This window comes from Pelodiscus sinensis, chromosome 3 (genome assembly GCF_052426305.1).
Source record: "Pelodiscus sinensis isolate ZL-2025 chromosome 3, ASM5242630v1, whole genome shotgun sequence".
NCBI classification, from domain to species: domain Eukaryota; kingdom Metazoa; phylum Chordata; order Testudines; family Trionychidae; genus Pelodiscus; species Pelodiscus sinensis.
Genome location: NC_143054.1, coordinates 98,769,890 through 98,796,363, shown reverse-complemented (window position 1 = coordinate 98,796,363; position 26,474 = coordinate 98,769,890). Strand labels below are relative to the sequence as shown.

The 26,474-nt window shown below is 40.9% G+C and overlaps 1 long non-coding RNA gene across 2 annotated transcripts; it reads left to right on the top strand.

Moving 5' to 3' along the window:
* LOC149524684 (uncharacterized) lies at positions 1-26,474 on the top strand. Of its 2 annotated transcripts, XR_016349184.1 has the most exons (4): positions 1-3,275; positions 3,494-3,659; positions 9,181-9,265; positions 23,859-26,474. It is a non-coding gene; the product is annotated as an uncharacterized LOC149524684 (long non-coding RNA). The 2 variants fall into 2 exon arrangements; XR_016349183.1 differs by having other exon boundaries at positions 1-3,659.

Genomic DNA, 26,474 nt, shown 5'->3' with positions numbered 1-26,474 from the left:
TACATTGGCCACGGACGCTTTTCCGGAAAAGGGGCTTTTCCGGAAAAGCATCTTGCCAATGTAGACGCTCTTTTTCCGGAAATACTTATAAGGGAAAACTGTTCCGTTTTAAGCATTTCCGGAAAAAGGTGCCAGTGTAGACACATCCTATGTGTTTGCCCGGTGATGTTATTCATTTCTTAAGTTAATAATTCCTTTGATAGTTTACTCCAGCATTGGCTACAAGCATTGTCTTTGGTGAGAGATCGAAGGCTCAAATTGATCTGGGGTAAGTGATTGGACTTGTTGGGATGAGGAGCCATCTGAATATTTTGGGGTCTTTGGTGTACAGAAAACAACTGCCACTAAATACAGCATGCCTGGGTGGCAAGATAGACTGTAATGCTCAATGTCTGAGACTTCATGGTTAGACTGTTGTACTGCTTCAGGAATGCACATTTCTTACTGGGCTGATAAAAATCTAAATTATAGAGCACTCTGCCAGGTGAAGTCTCTGTCCACAGCCTGTCCTAAGGCTGGCACTCATGGTCATGTGTTGCTCTCATCACCATGTCACCCATTATCTGAACTTTCCTTTCCTAAAGCTGAGCAGTATCTCTAATGACTTTTAGTTAGCCAGACACTAGATTATCTTCATCCAAATAGGGAATAGCTTAGATCATCTGATATCTATTGTAATATGTCATTATCAGAGCCCTGTACAAGCACTATTGCTCACCAAATGCCAATGAAGGAAGTTGGCAAGTGTAATTTCCCCCACTTTATAGCTCTAGAAACAGAGGGACAAACTTATTCCTAATGTGACAGATAAATCTGAGCAGGGCTGAGGCTGTCTCAGTGAGGTTAAAACCAATATTTTCAAAAATTACTACCAGTTTGGAGGGGTGTCTAAATTTGTGACCTCCAGTATGATCATCTGTCATGCTGAATACATAGGAACTCAGTATCTCTAGCAAAAAACAAAAAGATGGGACTAAAAATACCAGTGACCACTTGTGAAAGTTCAGCAGCATGTAACTTCCCTAAAGCCCAAGCCACTTAAGGGTCAGATCAGGCTCCTATTGAATTTTTCCACTGGTTTCAGCAGGACTTGGATCAGACTCAGGGTGAATTGTGGCATGACTGGGATAGAAGAACAGGAACTCCTGTTTTTCAATCCCATGCTAGTCTCCTAAACCACACTGTGTCCTTCTTCAGAAGTCTTATAAACATACCATACCACTAAGCTTTGTGTGTAAGACATGGGTTTTGCTAAGATTTTATTGGGATTTTAAGTGTTTATGTTTTTTCCATTTGAAGTCTTTTAGTTACTATGAAAACAATCTGCGATTGCTCTGGATGGAATTTAGCGTCATCCGTTGTCAGTTTATTCCGTGGATTTAGAAATAATGAAGTATGAGGTAGTTATTCTGCCCACACACACACATTGTGTACATTAATCAGTGTCTCCCACCTAGCACCTTATGAAATTATACATATTTTTCTTCCAAAACACACTGCTTTGGCTCCTGGCTATGTTTTGACAGTCTGCACTTTAGTCTGAGTGCGGATAGTCTCATCTTACATCAGGACATGAGTCCCATTGTTGCAGCTACAGCAAGTCTTTGCATTGTTGAGTTATTCAGTATCTTCATTCCTTGGCTTGTAAAGCAACCCAGTAAATCCTGATAAAATCAAGGGCAGTTGATGGGTCCAAAGAAAAGATCCAGGTTAGGCTATGCAGCTGATCCAAATCTTTTTGGTCCTGGCTGTAACTAAACTGAAAGGGCTTCAAGAACACATTATTTCATGAGATTCTGGCACTTCTTGTTAGTTGCAGGCTAAGGAAGATTTTTCCCCCCTTTTGTGGCATTTCAATTTTGGCCAAAAAAGAAAAAAAAATGAAAAGGTGCGCAAAAACAAAACATTAAACTAAACTTTTTTTCCAATAGCCTTAGAAGTCTGAGGTTAGGATAATATTTCAGACCATTGTTAATCTACTCGAATTTCATTAAAGTAAGCTGAACACAAGTGACTAAACTTTTATAGGATAAGCTGAGCTTTCACAAGGTCTTCAAATCCTGACCTGTGCCTGGTTTCCTCCCAAATGGAAAAAAAAAAATCCAGGGACATCTAGTTCAGGGATAATTGAATCTCTAGGCACAGCAACTAGAGAACATTGGGAACATTGTCAGGGAAGTGTAAAAAATCCGTTTTTCCTCAGAGTAGACAAACCTAAAGTGAAAGGGTGATGTCATTGGCTTTGTAGAGGCAAAGTACCCTGGAGTGGCTTTGGAAGTGACTAGGAAAGAGGCCACACCCTGATGTGGCTCTCACTGCATACGGAAAGAAACCTACTCAAGACAACAGCTGCTGTTAGAAAGACTCTAGTGCTAGAGTCTCATCAAGACCTGTAAGAATTTCTCAGCTAATAAGGGAGAAGCCTGGGGCACTATGCTGAAGAAGTCTGGGAAAAGGCTGGTTTGGAGGTCCAAAAGGCAAGCAAGCATAGAAAGTTGATCTGAAGGGAGAATAAATTGGGATGTCTGAGGACAGAGAAAGCGTAAGCTTTATAATAGAGAAACATTATTCTATACTGGTAAGGCATAAATAGAGGGATAAAAGACAACCAGGAGACTCAGATATTATTACAATCTCAAGTTAGGAAGTGAGATTTTTCTCTATCCACCATTACCCTTCAAGGACAAATATTAAGAACTGACATACTGAGTCAGACCAGAGCTCCATCTAACTCCAGTATCCTGTCTACTAACGGTGGTAGATGCTGGATGTGCCTCGGGGGGAAATGAACAGAACAGGGCAATCCTCAAGTAAGCTGCTCCCCTGTAATCTACTCCGAGTGTCGTGCTGAAGATGTTATGACAACATGTTACAAGGACAAGCAGCAATGGGCTTAAACTACAGCAAGTGAGGTTAGGTTGGACATTAGGAAAAACTTCCTGTCAGGGTGGTTAAACACTGGAATAAATTGCCTAGGGAGGTTGTGGAATCTCCATTATTACAGATATTTAAAAACAGGTTAGACAGACATCTATTAGGAATTATCTAGATGGTGCTTGGTCCTGCTGTGGGAGCAGTGGACTAGACTCGATGACCTCTCAAGGAGGAAAATTGTTAAGGGGACTGGACTTGATGATCTCTTGAGGTCTCTTCAGGTTCTAGTGTTCTATGATTCTATGACAGTTGAGAATAAATTAAAAGATTGTGATTTGGCCCCAGCACCCAGTATTATTCTCCACTAAAATAATATCTTCACAACCCACCTGATATCCCAGGTAAGTAAAACTTAACACAAATATAAGGTGAAAACAAAATGTTATTTCTGAAGGGAAGTAAACACAATTAAAGGAAGAAATAATAAGTAGACCAAAACAACACAATGATTAGAACCAGTTGGGCTTGAAGCCCAGCTCGCAACTAACCCTTAGCAAACTATGGGTATCCCTAATTAAAGTTCTTTTTGTACTTGCTGGGCGATTGTGATGACTGGCAGATGGACATCAGACAGTTGACCGGAAACCTGGCCATGGCAGTGGCTTTTGGGCTCTGGACCCTCTGTGTCTTAAGGTGGAGTTGACAAGTGGAACTTGGAACCTTGCTGAGTTGGAGCAGATGATATGGCTCAGGACAAACTCAAGATACTCCTGGATGGTTTGCAGGTAAGTGACACTGACTATGTTGATTCTTGATATGCAGGCAAAGTGACAGGTTCACAGGCTGCCTCTATGGCAAGCAGCAACAGTTGCTGGCGCAGCATCCTTATACAGACTTTAGAGTGTGAAAATTGTGTTGTGTGAGAGTCTTTGGCACCTTCTTTTCTTTTCTTGAATTTAGGGGAAAAGGGCACCAAAGTTTGATACAGAGGAGATTTCAGAATGCAACCCCTGTTGTTTGTTCCTATTCAATATGGTGATGTCAACAATATGGTATCCAAAATTATGACTATGCATAAGCAGCACACAAACAGCATAACATTAACCCCTTATAACAAGGATTCATATTACACAACAAAAACTTGAAAAATAAGGCTACACCAGCATCTTGCAGTTAGAGTCGTAGAGATACCCACAGCATAGAATTGCATCCCTGGTTATCTTGGCTAAGATCTGTAGATGGAACGATCATCCATTAACTTATCTAATTCTTTTTTTAACCCAATTATACTTCTGGCCTTCAGAAAATCTCCTGGCAAGGAGTTCCACAGGTGGAGTGGATGTTGTGTGAAGAAGTATTTATAGAATCATAGAACACTAGAACTGGAAGGAACCTCGAGAGGTCATTGAGTCCAGTCCCCTGCCCTCACAGCAGGACCAAGCACTGTCTAGATTTCTTTATATTTGTTTTAAATATGCTACCTATTAATTTCATTGAGTGAATCCTGGTTCTTGCATTGTGTCAAGAGGTAAATAACATACCCTTATTCAGTTTCTCCTCAAAATCCATGATCATATAGACCTCTATTATATATCTCTCAGTCATCTCTTTCCTACGCTAAACATTTCCAGTTTTTAATCTCTCTTTATATGGAAACTTTTCCATTTCACTAATAATTTTTGTTTCCTGTCTCTGAACTTTTTCCCTTTCTAACACATCTTTTTTGAAATGGTGTAAAGTGGCATCAGCTAATTTAGACTTCAACATTTTGTATATATAGTTGCTATGTTTTCCAAAGTACATGTATTTGTAATAATCAGCACTGAATTTCATGAGCCATTTTTTGCATTATACAAGTGGAGCAGATCTGCAAAGAAATTCCTCTGTCAACTGTCTCAGTGGCTAGAGCATTGCCTAGAGAAAATTGCTACTATGACTATATTTTTAGGAAAAAAGTCTTCAAGTCATCAGGACCCATCCTAGAATACTCAAGGAGAGGTGGTATCTGATTGAGGAGGTATCTGATCCATTAGCTATCATCTCTGAAAAGTCACAGAAGAAGGGGAGATTCTAGAAGACTGGAAAAGGGCAAATACAGTGCCCATCTATAAAAAGGGAAATAAGGACAACCCAGGAAACTACAGAGCAGTCACCTTAATTTCTGTGCCAGGAAAGACAATGGAACAAATAATTAAGGAATCCATCTGCAAACATCTGGAAGATAATAAGGTGATAGGTAACAGTCAGCATGGATTTGTAAAGAACACAGTAGATGTGGTATACCCAGACGTTAGTAAAGCATTTGGACTACCATAAGCTTTGTGCATAACTGGTTGGATAATCATTTTCAGAGATCTGCAAGTTTGACACAATCATCTGCAAGTCAGGATTAAACAAAGACTGTGAATGGCTAGCCAACTACAGAAGCAGCTTCTCCTCTCTTGGTATTCACAGCTCCAGATCAGCTGCTAGAAGTGGGCCTCATCCTCCCTGATTGAATTAACCTTGTTATCTCTAGCCTTATTCTGGCCTGCATATTTATTCCTGCATCTGGATATTTCCACTACATGCATCTGACAAAGTGTGTCTCTGACCGGGAAAGCTTAAGCTCCAATACATCTGTTAGTCTAGAAGGGTATGGCTACACTAGCCACCCTAGTTCTAACTAGGGTGGCTAATGTAGTCATTCAAACTTGCAAATGAAGCCTGGGATTTAAATATCCTGGGCTTCATTTGCATGTTCCCGGGCGCCACCATTTTTAAATGCCTGGTAACTCGAATTACCTGCCTGCGGCTACACGTGGCACAGGCTAGGTAGTTCGAATTAACACTCTTAATTCGAACTACCATTTCTCCTCCTGCAACGAGGAGTAACGGTAGTTCGAATTAAGAGTGTTAATTTGAACTACCTAGCCCGTGCCGTGTGCAGGTAGTTCGAGCTACTGGGCATTAAAAAATGGCGGCGCCCGGGAACATGCAAATGAAGCCCAGGATATTTAAATCTCAGGCTTCATTTGCAAGTTTGAATGACTACATTAGCCACCCTAGTTAGAACTAGGGTGGCTAGTGTAGCCATACCCTAAGGTGCTACAGGACTACTTGTCGTATTTTCAGAGAGTAATTATCAATGGTTCATAGTCATGCTGGGGGGGCATACAAGAGGGGTTCTTCAGGAATCAGTTTTGGGACCAGTTCTGTTCAGTGTCTTCATCAATGATTTAGATAATAACAGAGAGAATGCTTATAAAGTTTGTGGATAACACCAAGCTGGGTTGCAAGTGCTCTGGAGGATAGGGTCATAATGCAAAATTATCTGGACAAACTGGACTGAGGTAACTCTGACAAGTTCAATAAGGACAAAATACAAAATATTCCACTTAGGAAGCAACAATCAGTTTTACACATACAAAACGGGAAGTGATTGTCTAAGAAGGAGTACTGGAGAAAGGGATCACAAACTATGAGTCAACAGTGTGACACTGGTGCAAAAAAAGCAAACATGATTCTGGGATGCATTAATAGGAGTATGGTAAGCAAGACACAAGAAGTAATTATTCTGTTCTATTCTGTGATAAGGTCTCAACTGGAGTATTATGCCTAGTTTTGGGCACCACATTTCAGGAAAGATGTGGAGAAATTGGAGCAGATCCAGAGAAGAGCAACAAAAATGATTAAAGGTCTGGAAAACATGACCTAGGAAGGAAGACTGAAAGAAATGAGATTATTTAGCTTGGAAAAAAGAAGACAGAGAGGACATAACAGCTTTCAAGTAATTAAAAGTGTGTTACAAGGAGAAGGGAGAAAAATTGTTCTCCTTGGCCTCTGATGATAGGAGAAACAGCAATGGGCTTAAATTGCAGCAAGCAAGGTATAGGTTGGACATTAGGAAAACTTCCTAATTGTCAGGGCTGTTAAACACTGGAATAAATTGCCTAGGGAGGTTGTGGAATCTCCTTCACTGGAGACATTTAAGAGCAGGTTAGATAGACATCTATCAAGGATGATCTAGATTGTGCTTGGTCCTTCTGTAAGGGCAGGAGACTGGACTTGATGAATTTCTCAAGGTCCCGTCCAGTTCTAATATTTTATTATTCTATGGTTATGGATTTAGTGTCCAGAAAGGCAAGATGCAATGGCAGTAGCTGAAGTATGTATCAGAGATTCCCAAATTTTAACTGCTACCTTGGATTTCAGACAGTGTAGCTGTTCCAGCAACCATCATTCCTCTTTTCTGTCCCAGATGTGCAAAGCCTTCTACCTATCATTACAGTAACAAACGCTTCTTGGTTAAAAATCTGTATGAATGTACCATGCTCAGTACCCTATCTCACAGACTTTAAGGCCATAAAGAACCACTGTTATCTTCACCATATTATTCCAAAGACAAAAAACTTCATTAAAAAGAAAACAGTGGAGGTTACTAAATTACAACAGTGCGCTTATCTGTCACATCATTTGAAAGCAAGGAATTGAATCATTAAAGCCACATTAATCCTACTCTCCTGCTGAGGCAAATCAGTGAAATGCTATCTTAGTTAGGTGATTATTATGTATTATGATAATGGCCACTACTGAAAAGAGATATTTTTAGATGGGATGTGGAAGGAGAAAAAACCATGGTTGATAATCCTTTGCACATATATAATGATTTTTCTTTTAAAAATCACTTTCAGAGGTAGGAAACCAATACAATTGGCCTAAGCACAGATTTTGAAACAGCTTGCATGAAGACACATCTACTGGCTGAGATGGGGGTCTGTTGTTGCAGAGGGCCCAGGTTCTGTTCCTTCCTCTAGCCCTGACTTCCTATGTAATCTTTGATGCGTCATGGAAATTCAGTTTACTAAAATCTCCTTGAAAACTCATGCACTAACTACATTCAAAGAAAGGAGATATGTAACATTTCCCCCTCTTCTCTGAGAGTAGTTTTTGGCTCAGTTTTGATACTGTTGATACTAATAATCAACTTTTTTGGCTTTTACTTCAATGGGAGCTGGCTAGATCACTGTAAGGTATCTGTCTGAGTCTGTTACTCAATATAGGTTGTTTACAGCTCTAAAACATACAGGCTTTTTTAACAGTTGACAGCTAATAAGACTCTTGTTTTATCAACATTGGTAGAGGCATGCGTTTTTGGAAACGCAAGCACTGGATACTAATCCTGGCTATCTAGGTCTCTATGACATAACCGTGGCGGCTATCTAGGTCTCTATGACATAACACAGCTCCATGAAGGCTACAATACAGTCTCATTATAAGGTAATTTTCATCTCCCTTTTAGCTTTAAAATGCTCATGTTTTCAATGCTTCAGAGTTAAGCATCATGGTAGAACTAGTCAAAAATCTTAAGCCTCATTTTTCCCCCCCATCATACTGAAAAATGGCTAGTCTCAAATTTAAAATTTTCACAAAAAAGCTCTTAATTGAAAATAAAAATAAATCCAAACATTCTCTAATTTCATATTCTGAATTTCTGTTTTATTCTTCCCTCCTCCCTCCCCCCCATATGAATACAGACAGAAGAAATATGTTTTCTCTGCCTTCTCTTTTTGCTCCTCTGTAGTTTTTGAAAGCTCTCATATCTGTGGAAAAATCAGAGCGGCAAGAGGAAAAAAAAAAGAGAGAGGAAAATAAAAACCTTAGACATCATTCACTGTTCTGCACTTGTGGGAGAAAAGACGGGAAACTATAAAATTAAAAAAATACTCTTTGAGGCTAATAAATTGAAATGCCGCCCCATCTAAAAATATTTTATAATGGCCCAACTCAACAGTAATATATTTTTTATCAGACTTTGCAGAAACATTATTTACCCTCAGAGAAATTCTGGCAGTTTTCAGGCTAAACACTTTTCCAAATCCAACTTATAGGATTGCTAAACTAGGAAACTAGTTGCAATAATGACCATGAAGAGTCTGCTTCCTTTCTATAACACATTTTCTTCAACTGTGCTTTCTTTCATACCCTACTCTTAAAACTTACCTACAAAAGTCTTCGGTTGTAAATTTGACATTGCTGTTTCAGAGCTGGTATACCTGGGGACAGCTGTGATAATGTAATAGTATAACTCAGTTTGCTGGTTTACAGCCTAGTCTGTTACTCAGATGTATGATGCTGTGCTATGTTCAATTAGTGATCACTAGGAACACGATCCTTGGCAGAAAGGAAGTTATCAGATGGTGTCAGGCTTTAATATCTGGTTTGAAGATGTTAATCTGACTTTGTACGTGACTATGCTAAGTGAAAGTAGTTAGTAATACAATTTTAATTCTGCTTTGTGTGTACGAATGATCTCTATTCTGATAGAAGTGAAGACAAAATAAGAAGATGGATAAAACTTAGCATAATGAACCAGAAAAGGCATCTATCCTCTGGTTTCATCCAGAAGCAGGTAATGCATTTATTAGATCATTTGTACTATTCTTCATGGAAATATATATCAGTAGAGAAGAAGAGCCAAAGGAAGCTATTTTCTTATACTAAGTAAGAATGAACTAATGAGAACCAGAAGGAATTAAACTATAAAAAAATCCTGATTTATCATGAATCCTGCAGGTGTTGGTTGGTTGGGTTTTCTGGAAGAGAAGGGGGAAAAGAATAGGTAACTTTGAACTCTCTCTTCCCATCCTCCTTTCTAGTCTTTTATTCGCCTTCTAAATGCCTGTATCTCTTATTCACTTCCATATGCTATCAAAAATGGGACGTACTGCTATCCAGGGAGTAAAAACACAAATTCAGGACCAAACCTCAAATTTCCAAAGGCTAGTGAGCCAGCCCTTTGGAACATCTTGATAATTTACATAATGAGCATTTGAAAATCTACCATCTAAAATTCACCCTGCTCCTGCCCCCTTCATGAGAGAGTTGGGATGGAGCCTTGTATTCTACCTATATTATAAAGATTTTAGCTGCAACTATAGTTATGGAAAACGAAATGCTTCCTATATAGTCTGGTCTACAGTAGGACCTTAGTATGAAATTAGCCCCCCCTTCCAAAGGTCAAATTTGTAAGCAATGCATCCATACTACTCAGCTTGTTATGCCAGAATAAGGGCCTGTGGAAATGGAACTCTGTAGTCCTGCTTTTCATGAGGAATAATACTATTCCTAAATTTGTAAGTCTGACATGACATAAGTGTGGATGCTCCGGTGCTGCTAATTCAAACTAATTGGCCTCCAAGAGGCCTCCCACAGCTCCTCAGAGTGCTTCCTGGGGCTGTGCATCTGAGGTAATGCATCCACATTAAGGGAGCCTGCCTCGGACTACATTCTGTTCTTCCCCATAGTGAGGACACGGAACTTCGAATTTGTAAAAGTGGGTGCCTAGAAGTCAAACTTAGTAAATTTAGACTAATCTCCTAATATAGACACGGTCTATCTTATTTATATTTCTAAACGTGTATTAAGTGACTGTTGCACTTAGATGTGACTTAGGCTAGCTTCCTATTCTACTACCTGCATGTTTTTCCAGGTTGGCTTCAGGTATTTCAAGGAGCCGAGCTAGACATACTAATATATGCCACACACACTGAGGACAGATTCCAAACAGCAACATCAATCTGCATTGAGGCTAACAGCATTAAAAAAGTACTCTAATACTGCTCCCAGATATATATCCAGTAGCTAAGATTCTGAGTAAATGCATATCTTGTGTGGGTATCTTTTTATTCTATTGCAGGTCAATTATGGTGTTTGCTATCATCTCCCAATCTTATCAGACATATTTTTGATATTCAATCATCTGGGTCATTCATATATTTAGTCACAAATTTCTTTACCTCACCAGAATTGACCTAGGTTTTGTAAAATCCGTTCCATTGACTTATGTCCCACATAAAATTAATTCCAGATGCCTAATGTCAGAAGCATAGTGACCACATTTTGTTTTGGGAGGATGTGGGCAGAAGAGGTGGTACTCCCCAAATAGTACCAGTGCCCACCATTGAGACAATGAACAAAATATACAGATAAGAATTTAACTCATGGTGTGACTTGTTGACCTATTGATGTCAACAGGAATTTTGCCACCTCATTGAAATCAATGGGAATAGTGCAAGTATAACAGTAGAATTTGGCCCATTATATGCAATTAGTAAATCATACCAATACAGATTGCATCTCTCCAGGCCGACACCCTTGGGACCTGATCGGTTCTGAAGCAGAGAATTTTCTGGACCACAGGATGTTAATATTGTCTAGCAGCAGTACCAACACTTTTACTGTTGACTGGGCTGTTAGAGAACTTTTAGGGTAGATTAGAGCTAAAATAATAGCACAGAACATGGAGATAGGACTGGTGATTGTAAACAAACTTTATGGGATCATGGGAAACTTGTCCACACCCATTAAAAGTGGACATCCAGCTAACTAAAATCATTCCGGATGATGGATGTTTCTGGACCAAATAGTTCTGGACCAGAGAGGTCCAACCTGTAAAATTTGTTACCCCAAACTTAAATCTTAGTTGAGGCAATCTATTATTGTGCGCATCACACATATGGGAAACTACCTTTTTTTTGGTTCTGTGAGGGGGGGGTGCACTCACCACCGTAGCCCCCCCTGCCATCTGTCCTCAGGAATTGGCTCCCTCGGCGGGTAGGGTGCCTTCTCTGGGGTGGTGTTTCCCCTCTTTACTCCGGGCTGCGGCGTCTTCTTCACCACACTGCCCTCCGGCAGTGCCCAAGTCAGTCTCTGAGCCCCCCTTCCGGGGGGTAGTTGTTCCTTCATCCGGCCTTCCTTCAAGCCCTGCAGTCTGGGGATTATGCCGGCCAGAGCTCCCCTAACCCTGCCTGGCCTCCCCAGCCCTGCCCTAGCTCCAGGGAGCCGCCGCCGCCTCCTCCTCCTCCTCCTCCTCCTCCTGCTCCTCCCCCAGCAGCCAGGTTCTCACTGCTCTCCCCATGAGCAGCAGCCCATCCTCTGTTATAGCTCCCAGCTGGGCCCTAATGGACTAATACAGGCTCAGCTGGGGCTAAACTCCCCGGCCCTGCTTCAGGCTGGGGTTTGCCCTTAAAGGGCCAGTGCAGGACAAACGCCCTGTCACAGGTACCATATATTCAGAACATGGGTAGAGTAGTGTATGGGCCTTGTGATTACCTTCAGCAAAGAATTTTACTCATAGTGCTCAGTTATTGACAACAGTAGCTATTGATTTGCTATTATTACTTTCTTGGGGTAATCTATTATTGTGCATATCACACATATGGGACAACTTTTTTGTACCATATATTCACAACATGGGAAAAATGTGACCTACTATGATTAGGCTCCTAAGTCTCACGGACTTTCAATGGAACAAAAGTCCTTGTTTACTCGGGAAAGATTTCCAGTTGCAATGATATTGTTACAGATATAACCCCCCTGCATGGGCACTCATTCTAAAATAAGAGTGGCTCTCTCCTTTCCTGCCACTTCCTAAGAGATAGAAGTTAAAAGTCAGAATAGGAAAGAGAATGGTATGAGTTTCAACTCACAGGTTAGGTTACATCAAAAATTCCTATGTAGTTAAGGGCTTAGATTCCTGACTCACTAGGGGAAAAAATTTGAAAAGCACCCTCAATCTGCTGCTAGAAAGATACCCTACAAAAGTATGCATTTAAAGGGAAGAGTTTTGTAGTCTTCCCCAATAATTCATTTGTACTCTAACCAAAGAGTGACAAAAAGTTCTGTGGGTTCATTATGTTTCTTATAAATGCCATACTTAGGATATTCTTTAACTCATTTCCCCAACCCTACCCCAAACACAGCAATTGTACTTCTCAGAGAGGGTGAATTCCATTGACAGATTTGAAGTTTTAAAGTGAACATGTATTTTTAAGACATTTTCTGAGTCTTCCACAGGCAAAAGAAAGTATTTTTTGCTAGTAAACCATGTCACTAATTATTTATAGTGCTGAAGTATTTCAGGTAGATAGACCTGCTCTAGATGATCAAATGCTTTTTCAGCATCTTATGAAGCTATTCTGGGGGAAATGGGCCAAGATATATAATTGTATAAAACAAATGCAATATAGTTGCTACAAAATCCAGATACAAAATTAGTTAAATCATTAGATATTAGTGGAATCACCATTTCCCCAAATATCACTAATTATTTTTAAAATCTAAAAAAGCAACATTACTCTATAGAAGGCAGAGTTAGTTGGGGCCTGTCCTTTCTCTAGGAGGAAAAGATGTAATGTTAACAAGACTCCATGCCATTGTGTATTATTATTTAGTGGTTATACCACACAAATTCAGAGAGGCCCCAACCAGAACTATCACAGGACTGTGCAAGTTGCTAACTGACACATATTGACAATCCCTCCCCAAAGATCTTACAATGAAGGTAGAGTGGAAAAACAAAGTGGGAGGAAGGGGGGAGACAGCAAGTCACTTTGATTGGAGAGGTGGGAATAGAGCCCCATCCAGAGCTCTCTTCTGTAGAGTCTTATTAATCTATGGCACATGGAGAGAGATGATCTTTTATTTCAGCAGTGATGGAATACTAGCTGCAACTAACATCCTAATCTAGCATATGTTTTTTGAACTCTACATCTCACCCTGACGCTTCCTCTCTATTGTACCTCTGTCCCCCTCCCCTCCATAAAAAGAACACACATTTATACTAACCTTTTTAATTGACCTCCTGCACAACGAACAGGGGGTTGATGTGGATTTTGACAGTTGATATATGTTCAATAACTGCCCTACAGTCATATATTAACATTTTAGTCAATACTAATTTGGTAAATTTATTCCAGGAAATCCTTCTATTCACTCATAATCTCCAGAGGTGGATGAGCTGGGTGTGGGTTCAGTTAACTGATTTCAGGGAAGTTGTATACTCTGCAGACTGATGCTTCTGGTGAAAAAACTCTTATAGGAATACTAAAAATATCACTCTTATCCTGTGCTCTTAGCTTCATCAGTGACATGTTCTCTCTCTCAAACACATACACGCACACACAGAGGAGTGAACACCCTCACTACATGAGTTTCCCCTCACACTCCACCCTTATATTTTAGTCTTCCCAGTTAGAACATTTCCAGAAGAACAGCAAGAAGAGTTGTAGGAGACGTTCTGTGCATAGATTGCCCCATCCTTCATGAAAGGAGGTTTTAGTCACCTCTACAGCATCACCCCCTAAGCAAAGAGAGATCTCTGTGTGTATCTGGAAAGCTGCAGAGGAAAGGGATGGGGACCTGCAGGCTGAAATGCCCTTCGCTCAATGCCAGGTTTCAGGATAAGGTAGTGCACTCTTTTTCCACCAACCCCACTTCACTCCCAATTGGACAATATTGTGAAATCTCTCTCAGGGGACTCTTGTGTGGATTGCCTCTCACATAATCCACTGAAAGGAGCTCTACTGAAGGCAGGACCAAACCATTCCTATATTCTTCATTCTTTTGAGCATAGGAAACAAAAATCTTTTAAAAAATATATCTACACACAGAGAGAGAAAAGCTATTTTATTAGTGGTGAATGAACTTACATGGATAAAAATGGCCTAAACATTAATCCTGTCCTGAACTGAAAGTCACCTCAACCTTTTAGAGATTACATACTGAAATGTAGTAAGTTCAGTTGTTTTCATTTCCTCACGTATCTGCATCTCCAGGTGCTAGCCAGAAATAGAAAGAAAGTATGTAGTTAGGACAAGAAAGAGAAAAAAATTGGAAGCTCTTTTCCTTTAGGCTCCTGGTATATTTTGTGTCACAGGGGAATCCTCATTTCCCCCCATCCTCAAGAAAGTCACTGAAAATATATAAATATGCTTTACAGGATTAGAGAGAATGTGAAGTGTGAGAGAATTACACTTGCTTAAAACCCAGACTACCTTTTCTGAATTTTGTTTTGAGCAGGCTCTCCTGTAACGGATTAGCACCACTCTGCTCAGATACATGTTTTTGCATCATACTATGCAGCTTTACAATGATTTATAAAATATCCTTTTGGGGTAGGTCTGTGTGTAATGTTAGAGCTGGTTGTAAAAGTGCAACACTGTGGGTGAAAGTTTTACTAATTTAGTAAAATGTTCCTTGTCATTAAACATTTTCAACATTGAAGTTTTTAAGCGAGCTTTAAGTTTTTGTGACTAGTGTTTTGATGTTCAGCAGTCATTAACAATCCTATGGGAAATATAGTGATTCAGATTCAGCAGTACAATCCAACACTGTCAAGATGGTTGTGAAACCACTCAGTTCTGGAAGTTCTACCATAAAGGCCAATAAAATGGTCCCCCAGAGCTGAGATAGGTTTTTCCAGAGGTTGGAGAAGTCCACAGGGTTTCTAGCACAGGATTTTGGTGTAGGCACACCCCTAGCAGGAAGCAACAAAAATTTCTTCCTGACGGGAAGAAATGCTAACCGTTGGTTTTAGATCATCCCACATGTCCTGCCAGAGTAGAAGCATAACACAACTGAAGAGTTCCCGCTCTTGCAGGCCCAAAGGAAAAAAAAGGTAGTTCCTTATGAAAGTGATCCACTCCTGGGTGGGGGTATGGTTCTTGGTTAATAATGGCCATCTCACTGGGTGGAATTCCAGAGGCAGAATGTATGAGCATTAGCAGGTGCTGGCAGTTGGGCATCTTGAGGAAATTATGGGACTTGAGCTAGATCCAAAATGCTGTTGGTGTAAGTAGGGCCAGCAAGCCAATTGGCTGCTTAAGGGTTCCACCAATAGGACCTCAAGTATGAAGCCTGAAACTGGGGCTGGACTTCATGAGTCCTAGGTAAACAGTTGCTAGATGGCACGGCTGTTCCTGTAAACCCTGCAGATCCAGAAGCGAGGTCCATGGGTCAAATACCCTAACTGAAACAATTGTGTTTGCTTGTGCCTTACTAACATAGTAGTCCCAATTGCTTGGTGTCCATGACTTGTCCTCTTTATTATCTTCCAGTCCTCCAATCTTTGGGTCACCAGCAAATTCTCACTAATAATTATATTTTCTTCCTAAGGGACCTTATTCTAGTGGAAAGAATTAGTTACAATAGTTTAAGAGATACTCTAATACTGGACACTGTACTGGTGCATATCAGAAAGATATAATTGGCTCCCTGATGCACGTTCCACTCCCCTACAACAAAATGAGTACAGATGCAGGTGAGACTTGAGCCTGTGGCTTTACATTATCCGGTATTGAGAGCTGTGATTTAAAGGCCCAGTAAATTGATGAGAGATTCAGGAAACATCATCTCAGATACAGACTCAATAGACCTAATTCTTCACTTATTCATGCCAGTGCAATACCACCAATTTTAGTGTAGTGTCACCCAATTTACACCAGAGCTATGATAGAACAATCTGTGGAGGGTGCAGCTCTGATCATAAACATGTCCTTACCACCACCTCCTGCTTTGGTGCTAGCCGAGAGTAGTTCTTTAAAGCACCAAGACTAGAATAGGTACTAGAGCCTGCTTAGAAGTGCAAGGTGGAAAGAAGAATGTTATTTTTAATTACCATATTTTCCTGATTCTAGTTCACTTGAACATGACTAATGACAATCTAGCCCATGGATGGGGAACTTTAGGACTGGGGGTTGCCTGGATCTGGCCCCCAAGGCTAAGGGCCTCCCCCTGCATTGGAGAGCCAGGTCCTGTAGCTCCTTAGAGACTAATAAAAAATATAGACAGTATCATGAGCTTACATGGGCCCAACCCACTTCTTCAGATGAATGAAAAAAAGGGGTCCAGAGGTACAAATAAATAGCAGAAAAAGAGGGGAGAGGAGAGGGGGAAAAACTTGTCAATAAAAGTGTCTGTGCTAAGTGAGGCTACAAGAGTGAGCTGTAAGTGTCCAATACTTAGCCTTTGATGTCATTTGGGCATTGAATATAATGGCCCGTCCAAGAAATGTCTTTGTACAAACCCTGGCTAAAAGTGTCCTTGGAATTGAGTTTAAAGCCAATAACCTCATTTCTCATAGAAAAGACTCCTCAGCCATTAGACAGTGACCATACTAACAGTGACACTTACAGTTCTGATTATGAAAACTTTCTACCCATAAATGACATTTCAATGCCACTGCCTCAAAACGAGGAGGTCCTTAATCAAGACACAGAAATGCCAACAGTAGTGACAGATGCAGAATCTACGCTCAATTTAGAGACCGTGCAGGCGGAAAATGAGGACCCTGGAGATGCTGTGCAGCAAAATAAAGAACTTACGACAAGGACAGGACACAGTGTAACAGTGGCATCAGAACCTGATATTGGACTTCTTGATAAGAACAGTGTTGCACACATGCAGTCACTTCTCAAAGTTAGTTGTTTTCAGATTCCAAGTAATATACTGAAAGATGCTGATGATTATGCTTTTCCCACTTCTCTGCTGACAAAAACTCTTCCAAATGGAGAAATCTACACAAGAGACTGGCTCTGTTGGAGCATGGAAAAGCAGGCTCTGTACTGTGTACACAGTTTCATTTTTAACAGTAATACTTCAAATGCATCAGTACTGTCTGATCCATCTGGTTCGGGCATCAGTAGAGATTGGAGGAAGTTGAAAGACTGAATACCTCCACGTGAAACTTCAGTATTGCATAAAGATAACTGTTACATGGAAATCAGCTAGTAGAGCAGCACTAGGTGACAGTTCAATTGAAAATTTACTCCTGAGTAAAATAAACACAGAAACTGATAATTGGAAAAAAATTCTTGAGGGCATTCTTTTTTTTTCCTCAATAGGGATTGGCTTTGTTTAGTTCCAGTCAACATATCGGTGACCCTATATACAGAAACTTTCTTGATATACTTGAGCTTCTTAGCAAGTATGACCCACTTTTATCAAGCCATGTTAAGTATGTTCATGAATCACAAGAGCGGAAAATGCATGCAAGTTCATTATCTGTCTACCAGAATACATAATGAGTTTATCGAGCTGGATGGGACATTTGTGCAAACAACAATTCTTGAAGAGATACAACATGTGAAGTATTTTTCAATTATTATTGAGGCAACTCCAGACTGTTCTCATAAACAACAGATGTTGGTTGTTCGAGATGTTAAAGTTGTAGGAAGTTCAAAGGTTTCAATTGCAGAACAATTCGTTTTGTTTGATAATTTCATGAAAAAATGGAAAAGAAATGACTGCTCGTATATTAGAAATTCTGGAAGGCTTCAAATTAAATTTTCAAGTCTGCATTGGCCAGATCTATGACAATGGATCCAATATGGCTGGGAAGTACAATGGAGTACAAGCCGTTCTTCTTTAGCAAAATCCAAACTGTGTTTTCTCCAGCTGCGGCAACCACACATGAAATCTTGTTGGCATTGATTGTGCTGAATCATGCAAGGAAGCAATTGTATACTTTGGAACAATCCAGTAATTGTACAACCTCTTCAGTAGCAGTCCTCGAAAGTGGGAAATTATGAAGCAATATCTGCCTGTTTCCCTTGATGATTGTTGACAACAAGATGATCAGCATGAATTGATGGTGTTAAACCAGTTGCATAGCATTTGGATTGTGTGAGAAAGAAATTCAAGCTCACTTAAAGCCTTACTCCCACAGCACAGGCTCGCACTGAGTTTAAGTCAATTCGGAAGCATACATCCAAATTTGAATGCATTTTAATGTCATCCATGTGGATGAAGTGGCTAAAAATGATCCAGGAAACTGATCTTGTAACTGAAGCTCGCAATGCTACATTAGATGTTGAGAGGGATACCACTGAACAACTTCTTAAAGATATTCAAAAGATTTGTGATAAATTGTACACCATCTTTTCTGAGTCCAAATTAGTAGCACATTTCATCTCAAACATTTCATCTGAGTTTCCCACCAATCACAGCCTAGCATCTCAATCAGATGCAGAAAGGCACTATCGACACAATGGTTTTTTTTTTATTATTATAGACTCCATGAAATCTGGTCTTACACATCGATTTGAGTCACTGTGACAAATCTGTACCTTTTTGGATTCCTTTGGGAGTTCAGAGAACTAAGTGATGAAGATCTATATTCAGTGGCTGAACAGTTTCAAACACACAACAATGAAATTTCAACAGATATCTGTGACGAGATGATCTTCCTGAAATGTATACATCGCACTCACTTTAAATCGGACTGCAAGCCAAAAGAACTGCCTGTTGACTTTATTTTCTAATATCACAATTGCATTACATATTTTTGTCCCTGCATCAGTGAATTTGGGTGAATGCACATTCAATGAGTTAAAACAAGTAAAGAACTATCAGCATTCTAAAATAGGACAAGAGCATTTGAATGGACTAACAATGCTTAATGTTAACAGTAATTTACGTGCAACATCAGACTTTTCTTCAATTATAAATGAATTTGCACACAAAGCCAGAAAAGCATTCCTAAAATGAAGAGTTTTGTGAGTTTCCTCTTTAAGCAAATTACATTTTTAGTATATTGGTGTAAAGAGTTAATTGTTAATAAATGTCTCGTGTTCATTTTCATATATTCTTTTGGTTTTATGATGACACTCTGGGTAAGAAGTTATATATGTGGGGGATCTGGGGCGAGCCAGGGCCTTTAAACTCCAAGCCTACGTCTAACACTGCAGAGTTTTTATGCAAAAATGGTCATTTTTGCGCAAAACCTTGTGGCACGTCCACACTACAAGCGTATTTTTGCGCAAGAAAAAGTACAGTAGATCATCAGAAGACAAGGCTTTTTGTGCAAGTTTTATTCCTCTTTCTACGAGGAATAAGCCTTGTGGTGCAAGAAACCCCTATCAGAAAAAGCACTGGTGCTCTGATGGCCATTCTGTGCATGACCATCAGAGCTTTCATAGAATCATAGAGCTGGAAGAGACCTCCTAAGGTCATCAAGTCCAGCCCGCTGCTCTAGGCAGGACCAATCCCAACTAAATCAACCCAGCCAGGGCTTTGTCAAGCCGAGACAAACATCTCTAGGGATGGAGACTCCACTACTTCCCTAGGTAACCCATTCCAGTGCTTCACCACTCTCCTAGTGAAATAGTTTTTCCTAATATCCAACCTGGATCTCTCACACCACAACTTGAGACCATTGCTCCTTGTTCTGCCATCTGTCACTACTGAGAACAGCCTTTCTCCAGCCTCTTTGGTACCACCCTTCAGGAAGTTGAAGGCTGATATCAAATCCCCCCTCACTCTTCACTTCTGCAGACTAAACAGACCCAACTCCCTCAGCCTCTCCTCATAGGTCATGCACTCCAGCCCCCTTATCATTTTGGTTTCTCTCCACTGGACCCTCTCCAATGCATCCACATCCTTTTTGTAGTGGGGAGCCCAGAACTGGACACAATACTCCAGATGTGGCCTCACTGGAGCCAAATAAAGGGGAAGAATCACTTCTCTGGATCTGCTGGCAGTTCTCCTAATGCACCCTAATATGCCATTAGCCTTCTTGGCTACAAGGGCACACTGTTGACTCACATCCAGCTTCTCATCCACTGTAACCCCCAGGTCCTTTTCTGCAGAACCACTACTTAGCTGGTTGGTCCCCAGCCTATAACTATACTTAGGATTCTTCCGTCCCAAGTTCAGGACTCTACACTTGTCCTTGTTGAACCTCATCAGATTTCTCATGGCCCAATCCTCCAATTTGTCTAAGTCACTCTGGACCCTATCTTTGCCCTCAAGCGTATCTACCTCTCCCCCTAGCCTAGTGTCATCTGCAAACTTGCTGAGGGTACAATCCATCCCCTCATCCAGATCATTAAAGATATTGAACAAAACTGGTCCTAGAACTGAACTTTGGGGCACTCCACTAGAAACCGACTGCCATCCTGACATCGAGCCGTTGATCACTACCCGCTGGGCCTGGCCTTCTAGCCAGCTTTCTATCCATCTTACCATCCATTTATCCAATCCACATTCCCTTAACTTGCTGGCAAGAATATTGTGGGAGACCATATCAAAAGCCTTGCTAAAGTCAAGGTATGTCACATCCACTGACTTTCCCATGTCCACATAGCCAGTTCTCATCATTGAAGCTAATCAGATTGGTCAGGCATGACTTGCCCTTTGTGAATCCATGCTGACTATTCCTGATCACTTTCCTTTCTTCCAAGTGCCTCAAAATGGATTCCTTAAGGAACCCTTCCATGATTTTTCCAGGAACCGAGGTAAGACTGACTGGCCTATAGTTCCCTGGATCATCCTTCTTCCCTTTTTTGAAGATAGGCACTCCATTTGCCTTTTTCCAATCATCCGGAATCTCTCCTGATCTCCACGAGTTTTCAAAGATAATGGCCAAAGGCTCCTCAATGACATTTGCCAACTCCCTCAGTAACCTCGGATGCATTAAGTCTGGACCCAGGGATTTGTGTATGTTTAGCTTTTCTAAATAGTTCCTAACCTGTTCTTTACCCACCAAGGGCTGTCCATTTTTATCCCATCTTTCGTCACTTAACACATTAGTCCAGGAGCCGATCTTGTCCGTGAATACAGAGGCAAAGAAAGCATTGAGTACTTCAGCTTTCCCTACATCATCTGTCACTAGGTTACCTCCTTCATCCAGTAGGGGCCCCACACCCTGACTGATCACCTTCTTCTTGGTAACATGCCTGTAGAAACCTTTCTTATCCTTCAAATCCTTTGCCAGCCGCAATTCCAATTGCGCTTTTGCCTTCCTGATAAACCCCCCAGCATTCTCGAGCTATGCATTTAAACCCCTCCCTGGTCATTTGTCCAAGTTTCCACTTTTTGTAAGCTTCCTTTTTGTGCTTAAGTTCACCAAGGATTTCCCCTGTAAGCCAATCCGGTCTCCTACCATGTTTGCCTCTCGTTACACATTGGGATGGTTTCTTTCTGTGCCGTCAATAAGGCTTCTTTAAAATACTGCCAGCTGTCCTGGACTCCTTTCCCCTTCATGTTAGCATCCCAGGGGATTCTGCCCATCAGGTCTCTGAGGGAGTCAAAATCTGCTTTTCTGAAGTCCAAGGTGTGTATTTTACTACTCTCTTTTCTTCCTTTGGTCAGGATCCTGAAATCTACCATCTTGTGATCATTGCTTCTGAGGTTGTCACCCTCCTCTACTTCCCCTATTAGTTCCTCCTCATTTGTGAGCAGAAGGTCAAGCTGCACACGGCCCCTGGTCGGCTTCTTCAGCACTTGTACCAAGAAGTTATCCCCAACATTCTCCAAAAACTTCCTGGATTGCCTGTGTACTGCCGTATTGGTCTCCCAACAGATGTCAGGGTGATTAAAGTCCCCCGCGAGAACCAGGGCCTGCAATCTGGAAGCTTCTCTCAGTTGTCCGAAGAAAGCCTCATCTACCTCATCTACCTGATTTGCTGGCCTGTAGTAGACACCAACCACAACATCACTGCTGTTGTTTGCACCTCTAAACTTAACCTCTAGACTCTTGACAGGTTTTTCTTTCTCTATATACTGGAGTTCAGAGTAATCATATGCTCTCTTACATATAGTGCAACTTCTCCTCCTTTTCTCCCCCTGCCTGTTCTTCCTGAACAGTCTATACCCTTTCATGACAGCACTCCAGTCTTGCAAGTCATCCCACCAAGTTCCTGTAATCCCAATTAAATCATATTTCTTGAAGTGGGCCAAAGCCTCCAGTTCTTCCTGTTTGTTGCCCAGGCTTCTCGTATTAGTGTACAAACACCTCAGATAACCAGCTGATTGCCCTATCTTTTCCATTTGAATCAGGGGTCCTTCTCTCTTGCTCGTTCCTCTTCGCATTTCCTCCCGGTATCTGACTTTCCCACTCCCCTCAGGGTTTTGGTCACCGTCCCCCAACAAACCTTGTTTAAAGTCCTCCTCACTAGGTTTGCAAGCCTGCCCACAAAGATGCTCCTTCCTCTCTTGGTTAGGTGGATCCCATCTCTTCCTAACAATTCGTGTGCCCGGAACAGAGCCCCATGGTCGAAGAAATCAAAGCCCTTTCTGCAACACCACCTGCGCAACCACGCCTTTACTTCCTCAATTTGATGATCCCTGCCCAGTCCTTTCCCTTCAACAGGGAGGATGAACGAGAATATCACTTGCTCTCTGAATTATTTGATTCTTCTTCCGAGCGCTACATAATCCGCAGTAACCCGCTCAAAGTCATTCTTGGCCATATCGTTAGTTCCCACATGGAGAAGCAGGAAGGGGTAGCTTTCTTGTGCAAGAGCATCCATAGTTGTGTGGACACTCTCTTGCGCAAAAGCACAACTCTTATGCAAAAGCACATGGCAGTGTGGACGTGCTCTTGCACAAGAACTTTTTGTGGAAGATCTCTTCCACAGAAAGTTCTTGCACAAGAAACGTGCAGTGTAGCCGTAAGCCCAAGTGGCCCAAGCCTCTGTCTTTCTCTGACAAGGCTTGTTAAGAGGCCACTTTTATAGTCTCTTCTCAGGCCAGAGGCTCACTTCAGGCTATAGAAGGAAGAATGAGCAATGTATAAAAGTTAAAGCACATATGATGCAGGGAGATAGGAAGGTATGTGAATAAGCCAGCAGAAGTTTTCTCCAATTGCTCTGGATGCTGTTTTTGTATTTGTTTACTGTGAAATAGTGACTTTTGGTTAATGTTGCTGCAGTAGTGTTTTGTCATTGAATTTTATCCATGTCCTCACTGCAGTGGGGGAAGACTTGGAGAATCTTTAACAACTATACAGATACCACATGGAAAAGCAAGTTACACTAATCAATTTCTTGATGCTGCTTTAAAGAGAATGATTTTATATCTTCCCCACCTCACACATACAGTATGCCAACAAATGAATGAATGTTATGGATTAGCACTTTATCCATCTGTCCAAGGACCTGCTGACTAAAGCAATAGCCATTTGGATAGCGCCCAATTTTTAACGATTTTTCCATAATAGACAATCACATCTTTTTACCAATATACAATTTACATGACATGCCAAATGTACAATTACTGAAGTCAGAGTAAAAAAAATCGACAGCTGGTTATCAGGTAATCAGCAATTATCCATGTCAAAGTGGCAGGATTCACAAGAGATATCTAACTGTGATTTGTAATTTAATACTTTTAATATATATTTTTCACAGTTGCATAAACATTCATTATTTCATATTTTTCAGGTGATTGTTGCTGATAACCTCTCAAGTTTGCACAGGGATCCAGGCCTGAATCCTCCCACAATCATCTACAAATATCCTAGGAAAATTAACAGGGCCATCATCAGAGTCAAATGAAGTGTTCAGGCATCTGTCTAAATTTGCTCATGCATTAAAATATGCTGACATAAAAAAACCCTCTAAGATATATTGTTTGCATGCTACTTAATTTATAATCTTGAGGATCCCAACCACAGACTTTGGCACCTTACTCCCAGTTTTGGCTCCACTGTGATCCACAGAGTTCCCACTGAATCCTGTAGATGCCCAGACTCACTCAGCACCTAATTCTGCCTCTGGGCATGGACCTTGCTGCTGCACTCTAGGTATCTGGATGCCTCAGTCTCAGAGCAGTTAATGAACTAGGGATCAATAAGTGTTTCTCCACCTCAGTCACATGATGAGCCCAATTCAGTAAGTGTGCTTAGAGATTCCCAACTGAATAAATTCTCAACCAAAATCCAGCTGGAGCTGGTACCATTACCCTGCCTTATAATTTGGAGGCCTATAACTTGGGCTGTGGTAGACCCGAGTTCTGTTCTACCCTTAAATGCACTGAAGAAGAGGGTTTGAAACAGGAATCTCCTATCTCACAGGAGAGCTCACTAGCTACTGAGTTAAGGGAGACTCGGACATGGAGCTACCTCCAGCTCTCCTGTCCAGCTTCAAATGAAGCAGCCTAGGTCTCTCACATCCCAGGTGAATTCATTAATCTCTGAACCCAGAGTTATAAGGTGAGCAGCAGCACCACCTCCCCTGGAGGTTTTATGTGGATCGTTAGCAAAGATAGGTGCCTAAGCCTGGGCTGCAGGGAAGTTCCAATCTCAGTCAGGGGACAGGCACAGTGCATACTTTGTTGTCGGCATTTCCCATTGGTTGTTGTAGGTGGCTCCCCAGCTATTGTCTTGGTTTTGTAGATCACATTCTAAAGTGCCTACTTCTCTCCCGTCATTGAACCAGGCACTGAACTCAGGCTTTGGAGATTGCAGTGTGGTTCCCGTGATTTTTCTAGGCACCTGTCTTCTAGAGTCGTAATACCTAAATTCCTTTCTGGAACTGGGCCTAGGTGAGGGAGTAGGAGACCCAATCCTGGAAGGACTTATTCACACACTTAACATTAAGCACATTAAGTGACCCCCATTGACTTGGAATGGGACTGGTTGTGGGTTTACAAGTGAGCATGTGATTAAAAATGATTAAAGGTCTAGAAAACATGACTTATGAGAGTAGACTGAAAGAACTGGGCTTGTTTAGTTTGGAAAACAGAAGACAGAGGGGACAGCAGTTTTCAAGTACCTAAAAGGGTGTTACAAGGAGGAAGGAGATTATAGGATAAGAAGCAATGGGCTTACACTGCAGCAAGAGAGATTTAGGGTGAACATTAGGAAAAATTTCCTGTCAGAGTGGCTAAACACTGGAATAAACTGCCTAGGGAGACTGTGAAATCTCTATCATTGGAGATATTTAAGAGCAGGTTAGATAAATATCTATTAGGGATGATCTAGATGGTGCTTGGGGCAGAGAACTGGACTTGATGACCTCTCAAAGTCCCAGTATTCTATGATTCTATGTTCATAAGTACTTGAGAGATTGGGGCCTAAAAGGAAAAAAAAAAGTTATTGGTAGAACAGTAACAGATTGCAAAGAAAACCAAATAGAAGCTAATTCAAATTGTTTACACTATGGAAGAGTAATTTTGCACCTGGGGAATGGAACAAATCTGCCTTAACACAGCTCAGAATCTTATCCCCAAATGTGTATTGTTTACTAGATTTATCAAGGCGTCCCCTAAACTTCCTTTCCTTATTGAGCAAGAGCAAGTTTTGTCATTGACTTCAAGAGTCTCCGAGTGGAGCAGGAGCAGGCTTAATAGGTATGGTAAACCCCTTCTTTTTCAAATGTAATTCTCACATAGACATTAAAGCTTTCCCACCAACAGTGGTAAACTCTGTGTGGGAAAGGATCCAAGCTCAGAAAATTAGTGTAAAGCACTAGAAGTCAGAAACAAGACTGGTAAAGATCATTCACATTTTATTTGGGGATAGAGTTGAATGTGCTTCTTTCATATTTGACAATTCAAATCAACAGTTGCAGATTAGTCTAGGACTATGATTCTGTTTGATGAGCTTTTTTACAGGAAGACTTTATACACTCGCCTATGGACAAAATTCTTTGGAGGCAAGGTTCGTGGTTCTCACACTAGCTTTTCTCTAGGTCTCTGATCTATGGCAACAGGGAGAGAAAGATTTTAACAGTGTGCTTCAGAGGTCATCTTAGTTCTCTCTACATCTAGAATGCAAACTGTCTTGCTACCTTTGCATAATCTGTAACTTACCAGTATCTGCAGGAAAGCCACAAGAGAAACCTCATTTACGCACATGTTCACCACAGTAAAACCACGTGAGCAGCAAGGTGGAAATAACAGACTAAGACTGATACAGCTGGAATACACTTGTGATATAAATAGCCAGAGAAACTCTGCTCCTTAAAAAAAATGCAACCTCTAGAACTACTTTTTGGTAGGCATTCTAAATACATTTAAAGTTACTTTACAATATAAAGTTTATAAATATGTATTAT